At 43.8% G+C, this 10,831-nt stretch overlaps 1 pseudogene; it reads right to left on the bottom strand.

Moving 5' to 3' along the window:
* Positions 1–6,395: 6,395 nt before the first annotated feature.
* Positions 6,396–10,325, bottom strand: LOC101001762 (annotated as a pseudogene).
* Positions 10,326–10,831: the final 506 nt, after the last annotated feature.

Genomic DNA, 10,831 nt, shown 5'->3' with positions numbered 1-10,831 from the left:
TACCTGGCTCCAACATGCACCTCTTGCCATGTTCTCCCTTATGCTGGCTGTATCATTCTCACTGTACCTTCTTCCTTCTCCTTTTTTATGCTAGATAGACACTCCAACCATACACTTCCTGAAGGATTATTTCTTAGCCTGGCAGAACTATGCACCCATGCACCTCCTACTAATTCCTGCTTTACACTGGCTGCACCTTTCATCCAAGGAATACTGTCACTTCCTACACTAGAAAGTCTCTGCACTCCACACATGTACTTCCTATAGAGCTCAAACCTAGGCTGGCTGGAGTCTTTGATAACGTAGTTTCCCCTAGTCTTCCTCTAAGCTGGTTATTACCTCCACATATGTACCTTATATATCCTGCCTAGTCCTTTCCTAGACTGTCCATACCCTTCATCCATACACTTCTTGGTCCGGGCCTAATCTGATTGCTCTCTCATGCACCATATAACAAGTCCTACCTGTGCTGGATGCTCCCTCTAGCAATACATATCCTGCCATGTCCTAACATATTCACCTCCTCCTGAGTCTTCTACTAGACTGCATGCTCCTTTCACTCATACACTTCCTGCAATATGCTCTCCTAGGCTGGATATTCCCTCCTTCCATGCACATTCTAGTGAATTCTTCCTAAGGATGGATGTTTCTAATTCCCATGTATATTCTTCTGTATCTTCTCCTAGTTTAGGCTCTCCTGGGCAACTAGTTCTGACTGCTCTTCATTGCTGGCTGCTCCAATTACCCATGTACTTACAGAATTCATTCATAGGCTGGATGTTCTCTCCACCCACACACTTCTTGTCAGGTCTTGCATTGGGATACCTACATAGTTTAGCCATGTACCTTCTGCTATATCATTCCCTAGACTGACTGCAACTTCTACTCCACTTATGCACATTCTGCCCTTCACTACTCTAGACAGGGGTAGTGAGTTGAATGGTGACCCCAAAAGTGATAGGTCCATGTCCTAATCTCCAGAATCTGTGAATATAATCTTCTTTGGATAAAATATACCTGCAGATGTAATTATTTTAAAGATCCGTAAGATGAGATCCTTCTGGATTATCTGAGTGAGCCCTAAATCCAATGGAAAGTATCCTTACAAAAGAAAAGCAGAGGGAGATTTGACACAGACAGAGAAAGAGAAGACACACGAAGGGGAGGGGGCAGTGTGACCATGGAGACAGAAATTGGAGTGATGCAACCAAGGAATCTGAGAAGTAGTCATAGCACCAGAAACTATGAGGGGCTTTTGGAGGGAGCATGGCCCTGCCAACACTTGATTTCAGACTTGGAGATAATACATTTCTGCTGTTTTAAGTTAATGAATTTTTGGTAATTTGTCACAGCAGCCCTAGGAAACTAATACAGAAAGCTTCACTCTATACTCCTGCACCTCAGCCCAAGTCCTCTCCTAAACTAGTTGATCCCTCCATTCTTAAACCTCCTGTCAACTGTCACTTAGGGTGGCTGCATCCACCATTCATGCATGCTGCCTGCTGAATCCTTCCCCAGCCCCTCTGCACCTTCATCTCATACACTTCCCACCAAGGCCTCTGTTAAGCAGGGAAGCCCCATAACACCTGCGTTGCAAGCTCCACACATATATCTGTGGATTATCCCCTAGACTAGATGCATTTTGCATCTGTGCACTCTCAGTCATAGCCTCTCCCAGGCAGGATGCTCATTTCACTTATGCACTTCCTGCTGGGTTATTTGTTAAGCTGGCTGCATCCTGCTTCCATGTATAACCTAACATGTCCTCCCTTAGGCAGGTTGCACATTCCAATCATAAGACACCCCTAGGATGGCTTTACTCTTTCCCATACACCTGCTACTGGCTGTTTTCCTATGCTGGCAGCACATTCCACCAATTAACTTCTTTTAATGTCTTGTTCTAGGCTTAATGTTCCCTGCATTAATGTACCCCCTACCCAGTCCTCCCCCTGTTTGGTTGGACTTTTAATCAATTCCTGCCAGGTTCTCCCTAGACTGGCTTCTCATACCACCCCTTCACTTTCTGCCTGGCCCTTCCTTATATTGATGTACTTTATTATCTAAGCACCAACTGCTGTATACATAGGAGTATATCTTAGAGTGGCTGTGTCTCTACCCATGTCCCTCAGGCAAATACTTGCCCTATCTAAATGCTCCCTCCACTTGTCAATCTCATGGAAAATCCTCCCATTGGTAGCCTGCACCCTCCACCCAGGCTTCTCTTGTTTTGCCTTACCTACACTGAAAAATCCCTCAATTCAATAACTTCCTACTGGGTTATCTCTAACTTAGCTGCTTTCTCCATCCATCCACCCGTTTCCAAGCTCTTCTTTAGGATTGATGCTCTCTCCATCCATGCACATTCTGCCTGCCCTTTCTCAGGTCTACCTGTACCCTGTATCCGTGATCTCCTTATAATACCTCATTTAGGCTTCTTGCTTCCATGGTCCAAGCACTTCTTGCAGGGGTCATTCCGTGGGTGGCTGCTGCCTGCATCTTTGCACATCTTTCCTTGACTTTATCTATGCTGGATGTGACTTCCATCCATCCACTTTCCAGTGGTCCTTCTCTAGGTCTGATGCTTTCTACATGCATGCACTTCTTGCCTGGACATTCCCTGATATAGCTGAATCTTAAAACCATGCCAGGGCTTCTCCTAAGCTAGAGGCTTCTTTCTCTCTTGGACATTCTGCTAAGATCTCCCCTGGGTTGAATATTACTTCCACCTATGCACCAAATAACAATTTTCCTTGATTCTGGCTGCAACTTGCACTCATACATCTCCTGCCATACATCACATCCATTGTGATTCCACAATCTGGTTGAACCCTTCACCCAGGCATGTTCTGCCTGATTGTTATCTAAACTGGTGGCACCAGGCATACATACACCTTTTACTATATCTTTTGTTATGCTGGCTGCACCTGGAACCTATGCATCCTTGAACTCCTGGGTGAGCTGCACCTTCACCCTTGCACCAACTTCCAAGTCTCCCACAAAGCTGGATTCTCCCTTTCCCCATAAACATCCTGCCAGTTCCTCCTCTAAGCTGGCTACAACCTCTACACATGCATTCCCTCTTTTGCCCTCAAGTTAGCTTGGTGTTTGCCCTACCCATGCACCACTTCCTTGGTGGTCAGCTAGGCTGCATGGTTTCTCTGCCACTGCACTCATGCAGATTACTCCTGCTACTTTGGAAGTGTCCTCAATCATGCCCCCTATAGGATGTCATTCCTTATGCTGGCTGCACAATCAACGTATAAACCCCTTGCCAATACCTCCTTTGGGCTAAATGCTCCTTTGAATCATACAAATATTTCTCTGTTCTCTCCTAGGCTGACTACACCCAGCACACATTAGTCTTATACTGTGTCTGCTCCTAGACTGATTTCATTCTTGATCAATGCACACATCCAAGTACGCTTGGCTTTCAACATACTGCACCACTGCACTCCATGCCATGTATTTTACTGGATTACACCTCCTGTCATACCCTTCTTTAGGCTGACTGAAACCACCACAAATGTTCCTTCTATGGTTCCTATCCTAGACTGACTACATTCTGTATCCATGCCCACCTGCCATGTATTTCCCTAGGCAAGATGTTATTTCTTCCACCTCTACACCTCTGGTCAGCTTTACTGTTAAGCTGGCTGTACCATGCACCATTGCATCTCCTGCTGAGACTTTATCTAGGCTGGCTATTTCATCCACTCATACACTTTCTACTTATTACTTTCCTAGGCTGGTTGCACCCTGTACCAGTGCACCTCTTAGTATATCCTACTGTAGACTGATTTAACCTTAACTATATACTACCTGCAAGATTTGCTCTATAATGAGTGGTCCCTCCTCCAATACACTTCCTGCGTGTCCTCATCTAGTCCTAGTGATTTTATTCCTTCTGCATTTCTTGCCAGATCATCCCATAGGCTGAATATACCTTTCACCCATGAAAGATCTGCCAAGTGTCCTCTAGGTTGAATTCTTCATCCTCTCACGCCCGTTCTGCCAGGTCCTGCCTTAGGTTGTATGCTCCCTCCAACCATACACTTCTTGCTGATTCTCCTCAGGCTGTTTCCAATTCACACAACATAAATTCTACTGTTTCCTTCCCTAGGCTGCCTATATCCTACAAACATGCACCTTCTGCTATTCTCTCCTAGGTTAGATGCCCCAAACAACTATGCATGCCCTGAATACTTCTCACCTTGGGATGGAAGCTCCCTGAAACCATACCCTTCCTACCTTATCCTCCCATAGGCAATCTGCACATTCCACCCCTCCACACCCCTACCACATCTTATCTCTGGATGCTCCCCTACCAGTGGATTTCCTGTTGTGACTTCCCCTGGTTTGGTCATTTCCCCACCCACGATGCTCCAGGTGAGTGCTCCACTGGCTAATGCTCCCATTCCCAATGCACTTCCTTCCAGGTAGGCTGCTAAGTTAACTGCGATCTGCATCCATACACCTCCTACTATTTCTCCTCCTAAGATGGCTGCATTCTTAATTCTTGCACTACTTTTTTGGTCCTCTTTTTGGCTAACTTTAACTGCATTCCTGAAGATCCTCCCATGTCCTCCCCTAGGCTGGTTATACCCTGCAACTGTGCACTTCCTGCCATATCTTCCCCTGGGTAGGTAGTACCTTCCACCTTTGCATTTCCTCTGAGTTTTCCCCTAGGCTGGCTGCACCCTGCACCCATGCAGCCATTATCAGAGGCTTCTTTAGATAGACTCTACCATCTACTCAAGTACCTTTTACTGAGACTTCATGTGATAGTTAACTTTAATGTCGCTTAGACTGGGCTAAGGAATTCCCATATTAAAACTTACTTCTGGGTGTGTCTGTGAGGTTGTGAGATGAATATCTGAGTCAGTGGGCTCAGTAAAGCAGATTGCCCTTCTCAATGTGGTTGGCCATCATCCAATCCATTGAAGACCCAAATAGAACAAAGATTGAGGAAGGAGCAATTTGTCCCTTCTCTTCCTGCCTCACTGCTCAAGCTGGAACATCTCACCTCATCTTCTTCTGTGCTTGGGCTGGGATTTACACCATTTGCTCTTCTACTTCTTGGGACTTTGAACTTGGATTAAAATTCACCACTGGCTTTCCTGAGTTTCTAGTTTGCTGATGGCAGACCGTAGGACTCCACAGCTTCCATAATGACATAAGCCAATTTCTCATAATAAACCTCTCTCTCCATACACACACACCATCACCACCATTACAACAACACACACACACACCACACACACACACACACACAGAGAGAGAGAGAGAAATAAGTTTGTGGAAAAAATGAAATGAGAAGATAAAAATTTTTAAAATGTACTGTATTACTCGTCTTAAGGTCCATCAAGTTCAAGACACCTTTCTAAACAATGATACCACTCATATCCCTAAAGAACAGAGGTTCCTGGAAATTTAATCATGTCAATGATTAAATTTTATGGTTAACTAAAATAAAATCTTTAAAGATCTTTTTAAGATAAGAAAACAAAAAGAAGCCAGAAAGAGCCAAATTAGGACTGTAAGGTGGATACTTTATAATTTCCCAACAAACTCACAAAAATTGCTCTTATTTGATAAGAAGAATAAGTAAGAGCATTGTCATTGTGATGGTTAATATTGATGTCAACTTGATTGGATTGAAGGGTGCAAAGTATTGTTCCTGGATGTGTCTGTGTGGGAGTTGCAAAGGAGATTAAAATTTGAGTCAGTGAACGGGGAGAGGCAGACCCACGCTCAGTCTGGGTGGGCAGCATCTAATCAGCTGCCAGCATGGTCAGAACAAAGCAAGCAGGAGAAGATGGAAGAGCAGACTTGCTGAGTTTTCTAGGCTTCATCTTTCTCTGATGCTGGATGCTTCCTGCCCTCGAACATCAGACTCCAAGTTCTTCAGCTTTTGAACTCTTGGACTCACACCAGTGGTTTGTCAGGGGCTCTCAGGCCTTTGGCCACAGACTGAAGGCTGCACTGTCGGCTTCCCTACTTTTGAGGTTTTGGGACTCGGACTGATCCACCACTGGCTTTCTTGCTCCTCAACTTGCAGACAGCCTATAGTGGGACTTTACTTTGTGATCGTGTGAGTCAATTCTCCTTAATAAATTCCCTCTCATATATACATGTATCCTATTAGTTCTGTCCCTCTAGAGAGCCCTGAGTAATACAGTCCTGATGGAGAAGGACTCTCTGGTGAAGATTTCTCAGGTATTTTTCTGCTAAAGTTTTGGCTAACCATTCTCAGAGCACTCCCATAATAAGCAAATGTTATTGTTCTTTGGCTCTCCAGAAAGTCAACATAGAAAATGTTGTGAGCATCCCAGAAAACTGTTGTAATGACCGTTGCTCTTAACTGGTCCACTTTTGCTTTTTTTTTTTTTTTTCTCCAGGTAGAAATCATGTTTCCTTTTAATTGAATACTTAATTCACAATGTTTCCTCTCTTCCTGCTACTCTGGTTATAATTAGGTCCCCACCTCTCAAGAACATTGCACCTGGCCAGATTGAGAGCCAATGTGAACATGAGCCCCAAACCAGGGCTTTCGGACTAACAAGGAACAGCCAAGCCAGCCTCTCCCTTCACTTAGAAAGGGATTATGAAGGGGAGGGTCCAAATCTTCATCGTTCAAACACAGAAAACCAGGAGCTCCATACCATCATGGAAACCAAAATGTATCAGGAATGAAGTACAGTACACCTTCACATACTCAAGGTCAAGATGGGTTTGCAGAAATCGTATCTGACCATCTGGCCTCTGCTAGTAGATATGCCCTACCCCAGCATTTTTAAGAGAATATGTTTTTGTTTCTATACTTGTATTATTTTCCCCAAGGGGTATAAAATCTACCAAAAAGAATAAAATGAATCAGAATAAATCAGCTCACTCACAAAAAACGTTCTTGGGTAACGGTTTTTAGTTGCTGAGCTTATTCAGCACGTTATTTAAAAGTGGCAAAATTCAGGGCAATCTGAGAAGAGAATTCAAAAGTGGCAGCTACAGGTTTAGGTAGGACACATATACATACAACCCCCATTTTTTTCAGTGTATATGTCAAGAGGTCAAGACCACTGATCATCAAAATAAGTTATTTTGTATATTACAGTGCACAGGACAACAGAGGGAAAGACACTTTCTTGGAAGTTTACAACAAGGCCTTTTGCAAAAGGTCCACTCCAAAAGGACTGGAGCCCAGTGCCTTGTGGCCTTCATTAACTTGACCCCTCCTCTTCTTTGGTTGCAGTGGCCTCAGTGGGAGCTGTTTCTTCTACTTGTTCTGCTGGCTTCTTCTCCCTTTCCTCTTCCTCATCCTCATCCCCTTGGGGATAGAGGTCTGGGTATTTCTGCATGCATTCCTGCATGGCCCGGAACTGGTCTACACAGTCTGACCCCTTGATCTCCTCCGTGCTATAGTGGAAGCAGGAAAAGGCTGACTTGAACTGTTCTCCACAGGGACCGCTGGCCATTCCCCCGAGGCATGGGCAGTTCCAGTTAATGTTTCCATTTGGCAGTATCAATCCGTGCTCCTCGTATGGATCATTGGGGTCATCGGCCACCATTTCTGCATTGCTTGGAGTTTCATGATCTTCTTTGGTTACAAATATGATTCCATCCTTCCCTTCCTGCCGGCAATAGGACATAGCTGCAGCCCGACCCTGAGACCTTGCAGAAGCGGCAATGGCGGTAGCTGCAGCTTTACGCCGTGACCTCCTCTCCTCAGGCAGCCACTTTTGCTTTGACTGGACCATTTTCACTTCTTAGTAGCCATTGCTTTAATTTGCTTTGTCTTCAGGATCATACTGGTAAAGCCAAGTTTAATCTCCTATAAACATTCTTTGAAGAAATGCTTCAGGATCTTGATCCCATTTGTTTAAAATTTCGATTGAAACATTTGCTCCTGTCTGCAGCTGATCTGAGCACAATGGTTTTAGTGCCCCTTGAGTGGAAAGTTTGCTCAACTTTATTTTTCAGTCATAATTGTGTAAACTGAACTAATTGAGATGTCTATGGTATTTGACTACTGCTAATGCGGTTAATCGCCAGTCCTTTTCAATTAGGGCATGAACAAGATTATTTTTTTTCCTTGAAAATTGATGCAGATGGTCTGCTACTGTGAGCTTTATCTTCAACATCATCTTGTCCCTTCTTCTTCTTAAAGCTAATTATCCATCTGTAAACCGCTGATATTTGGGGACATTGTTTCCACAAACATTTTGTAAAGCATCAGTGATTTCACCATGCTTCCACTCAAGCTTCAACATAAATTTGATGTTTGTTCTTCCTTTAATTTTAGCAGAATTCATGTTGCTCTCTGGTTGGGGCCCTTTTCACACTGATGCCTTATCCTTCTTAGTACCTCAAGCCAGATCTTGTTCAGACATGTTACAACAAGGTAGGGTGAATTTATTTTGGTGCAAAAAATGTTTGCATTTTTCCATATTTCATACTTTCCATGAACTTTGTGAAGATCCCTTATACATATACATATATGTTCTGTTTCTCTGCAGAACCCAGGATAATATAACTCTCACTGTTTCCTAATCTCATGCAAATGCTGAAAGATCCTCTCTTGAGCTGGCTGTATACTCCAATTTTACAAACCCACCACAATCCCTCATAATCTGATTTAATTCTCTCATGCAATTTATTCCACTTCTATTCCAAGTCTGACACTTTCTCCACCCATGCACTTCATTCTGGGTCCTTCCCCAGACTGGTTACTTTCTGCACCCATACAAAAACTCATGGGACCTTCCCTAGGCTGAATGCCTTTTTTCATGCACTTCTTTCTGAATCTTATCCTGGAATGGGTACTCCCTTGGTTCATGCACTTTATGCAAATTGTCCCCTAGGGAGTCTGATCCCTATACCTCTGCACCTGATCCCATGTGTTCTTTCAGGCCAAATGCATCCTCCACTCTAAAATCTTCTGTCAGATCCTACAAGAGGCTTTCTGTAGCCTCCCCCGTATATATCCTGTAGGTTTTAACCTCAGATAGCTGCAACTTCCATCCAGGCACTTATTGCCATATCCTCCACTAGGCTGGATGCTCTTTTCACCCATGTACTTCTTCCCAGATCCTGTTATGATCTGGCTTATCCAGACACTGATGCAATACTCTGTTGTATCCTCCTCTAGAGTTGCTGCACCCTACAATCATGGACCTCTGGTCAAGTCCTCCTCTTGCCTGAATGCTTCTTTCACCCATGTACTTCCTGGTAAGTCTTCCTGGGGGCTGGCTTCAAATCACACTCATGCACCTCCTGTCAAGTCCTCCCCTAGGCTAAATTCTTCCTCAACCTATGAACTTTCTGCCAGGTCCTCTGCTAGTCTATTTGCACCCTGAATTTGTATGCCTCCTAAAATATCCTCCCTGAGGCTAGATACATTCTCAAGCCATGCACTACCTGTTCATTTCTACCTCAGGCTAGACTATCCCTCCACCAACGCACTTTCTCCTGGTTGCTCCACTAGGCTCACTACACATTCTACCCAGGGACTTTGCAAGTCCTCTCCTAGCCTGGATACTTCCTTCACTAATGCAGCTCTTCTCAAATCCTCTCTTAGTACATATTTTCATTACACTGATGCATTATCTGAAATATCCTCCCTTTAGTTGACTGAATATACCACACGTGTACCACCTACTTATGGACTCTTTCTTAGACCATGCATCTCCTATCAAGTTCACCTCTAGATGGAGTGCAATATTTCCTCATGGACATACTTCTGTGACTTTTTCTAGAAGACTGGAATCTCCACCATGCACTTTCTGACATTTCTTACCCTCAGTTGGCTGGACCCTCTATCATGAACATCCTGCCTGGTGTTTTCTTAGGCTGGGTATTCCTCTGACCCGTGCAACTCTTGCCATGTTCCTTCCTAGGCTAACTACACCCTCTACTTACATACATCCTGCTATGTAATCCCCTAGGCTAGTTGCAGCTGGTGCAATTTTACAGAAATTCCCCCCTTGGGAAGATGATACCTCTACTCATGTTCTTCCTGCTAAATACTCTCCTAGACTGGCTGCAACCTCCACTAATTCACTGCCACCCAAGAAAACCCCTATGTTAGCTGTACCTTCTACCTATGTACCTCTTTCTGGGTTCTTGCCTGGGCTGGATAGTCTCTACCCCCAATCAATTCCAGTGAACACTTCTCGTAGGAAGGAGAATTCTTCTGGTGCTCCTTCTACTGAGTGTTCACTGTGAATAGATGCTTGCTTCACCATTGAACATCTTGTCATCTTTTCCCTGAGTCTGACTGCATCTCCCATCCATACACCCCCTAAACAGTGAAAATCTAGGTAAGCAGCAACTTTGTTTTAACTTTTATTTTAAGTTCAGGGGTACATGTGAAGGTTTGTTCGTGGAGGGTTATTGTACAGATTATTTCTTCACCCAGATATTAACCAGTACCCAATAGTTACCTTTTCTGCTCTTCTTTCTCCTACTACCCTGTACCCTCAAGTAGACCCCAGTGCCTGTTATTTTATTCTTTATGTTCATAAATTCTGATCATTTAGCTCCCACTTAAAAGTGAGAACATGCAGTATTTGGTTTTCTGTTCCTGCATTATTTTGCTGAGGATAATAGCCTCCAGTTCCACCCATGTTCCCACAAAAGACATGATCTCATTCTTTTATATGACCACATAGTATTCCATGGTGTATATGTACCACAGTTTTTTTTTTTTTTTTATCCAATCTGTCATCAATGGACTTTTGGGTTGATTCCATGTCTTTGTTATTGTGAATAGTGATGCAATGAACATCTGTGTGCATGTGTCTGTATGGTAGAATGACTTATATTCCTCTGGGTA

Source organism: Papio anubis, chromosome X (genome assembly GCF_008728515.1).
Source record: "Papio anubis isolate 15944 chromosome X, Panubis1.0, whole genome shotgun sequence".
In the NCBI taxonomy this organism is placed as follows: Eukaryota; Metazoa; Chordata; class Mammalia; order Primates; family Cercopithecidae; genus Papio; species Papio anubis.
This window is presented reverse-complemented; position numbering and strand designations above follow the sequence as displayed.